The sequence below is a fragment of the Arachis hypogaea genome, chromosome 18, assembly GCF_003086295.3.
Source record: "Arachis hypogaea cultivar Tifrunner chromosome 18, arahy.Tifrunner.gnm2.J5K5, whole genome shotgun sequence".
Classification (NCBI taxonomy): domain Eukaryota; kingdom Viridiplantae; phylum Streptophyta; class Magnoliopsida; order Fabales; family Fabaceae; genus Arachis; species Arachis hypogaea.
The window spans coordinates 50308044-50310300 of NC_092053.1; the positions used below are offsets into that span (position 1 = coordinate 50308044).

General features: G+C 42.7%; 1 non-coding gene across 1 annotated transcript; it reads left to right on the top strand.

The window, feature by feature from the left end:
• Positions 1 to 1403: 1403 nt before the first annotated feature.
• On the top strand, positions 1404 to 1511 carry LOC112774577 (small nucleolar RNA R71). Its single transcript, XR_003189058.1, has one exon. It is a non-coding gene; the product is annotated as a small nucleolar RNA R71 (small nucleolar RNA).
• The last annotated feature ends 746 nt before the right edge of the window (positions 1512 to 2257 follow it).

The window sequence follows — 2257 nt, forward strand, 5'->3', positions numbered from 1 at the left end:
ATCAGTAAATCACATAGTTAACAAAAAAATTACCCAAAACTAGAAGCTAGAAGAATCAAACAATTATTCAATAAATCCATAAACCAGTTCACACTTCAGTGACTTCAGTAGTTCACACTTCACAGCTTAACTAACAATAATTATTCACAATTATTCAACAAACTTCACAGTTCAGTTCAGTAACTTCAGTTGAATCAATTCACACTTCACAGTTCACACTTCATAGAGCAATAAACAATTAGTAAATCACATAGTTAATAAAAAAAATTACCTAGAACTAGAAGCTAAAAGAATCAAACAATTATTCAATAAATCATTAAATCAGTAATTCAGTTCACAATTCAGTGACTTCACAGTTCACAGAGCTTCGCAGAATCAAACATTAATAATGGTTCAATCATAGTTAATAAAAATTTACCTAGAAGCTAGAAGAAGCCTTCAACAGAGCATGCAAAAGGGAGATAGAGACACCGCGTGACCAAGACAGTGGTGGAGTACCTTCGAACGGGCTTCGAACTAGGACAGTGGTTGCGGAGAACAGAGATAGTGCCGGCGGCGGCGTGGCTGCGCGAGGGAGGAAGGTTGCGATGGCTGCACGATGGGAGATAGAGACACCGAGTGACCAAGACAGTGGTGGAGTACCTTCGAACGGGCTTCGAACTGGGACAGTGGTTGCGGAGAACAGAGATAGTACCGGCGGCGGTATGGCTGCGCGACGGAGGAAGGTTGCGATTTCTGCGCGATGGAAGGGAAGGTTGATATCGATGGCTGCTGTGTGATGGAGGGAAGGTGAGCGAGCAGACGGTGGCTGTTGGAAGGAACGACGGCGGCGGCACGAGGCGGTGGCTGGACGGAGGTAAGGGAACGGCCAGGAGCTAGGGCTAAGTGCAGAGGATGGAGATTGAGTGTGAGAGAAGCAGAGGCGTTCTGGAGTGGAATTTAGATCTGGGCATTGATAATGGAGTTAGGGCTAACTGCAGCAGCTGAAACGGCGACGTTTCATTCCCCCCTTCAAAAAACCGGCCGGATCACGGTTCGGTTCGACCGACCGGTTCCTGGCCGGTTCACCGGTTCAATTTCGATTTTTGAAATTTACGGTTTTAGTGTTTGTCCGAGTCGTTTTCTTCAACGGTTCACGGTTCAATCGGTTCGACCGGCCGGTCCGAACCAGTTTTCAGAACCTTGTCAATTTCAAGAACTCTCTTCCTCTGAGGCATCCCATTACTCACAGGATTCCTTTCAGAAGTGTACATGAACTGGTTATTTGCAACCATGTCAATGAATTCTTGAGCTTCTGCAGGCATTTTCTTTAGGTGAATGGATACACCTGCAGAATGGTCCAATGACATCTTTGATAATTCAGACAGACCATCATAGAATATATCCAGGATGGTCCATTTTGAAAGCATGTCAGAAGGACAATTTTTGGTCAGTTCCTTGTATCTCTCCCAAGCTTCATAGAGGGATTCACCTTCCTTCTGTCTGAAGGTTTGAACATCCACTCTAAGCTTGCTAAGCTTTTGAGGAGGAAAGAACTTGGTTAAGAAAGCCGTGACCAGCTTATCCCAAGAGTTCAGGCTGTCTTTAGGTTGAGAGTCCAACCATATTCTAGCTCTATCTCTTATAGCAAATGGGAAAAGCATAAGCCTGTAGACCTCGGGATCAACCCCATTGGTCTTAATAGTATCACAGATTTGCAAGAATTCAGTCAAGAACTGAAAGGGATCTTCGGATGGAAGTCCATAAAACTTGCAATTCTGTTGCATCAGAGAAACTAGTTGAGGTTTCAGCTCAAAATTGTTTGCTCCAATGGCAGGGATTGAGATGCTTCTTCCATGTAAATTGGAATTAGGTGCAGTAAAGTCACCAAGCATCTTCCTTGCATTGTTATTATTTTCGGCCATGTCTCCTTCTTTTTTGAAAATTTCTGTCAGATTTTCTCCGAGAGTTGTGCTTTAGCTTCCCTTAGCTTCCTCTTTAGAGTTCTTTCAGGCTCAGGATCAGCTTCAACAAGAATGTTATTGTCCTTGTTCCTGCTCATATGAAAAAGAATAGAACAGAAAATATGGAATCCTCTATGTCACAGTATAGATATTCCTTTATGTAAGTAGAAGAAGATATGAATAGAAGAAGGAGAATTCAAACACAAGGGTGAGGAGTAGGTTCGAATTCTTAGATGAAGAGGGGTGCTAGTAAATAAATAAATAAATAGAAGGAGGTGCAGGAGAAGAATTTTCGAAAATTAGATAAAATAAAA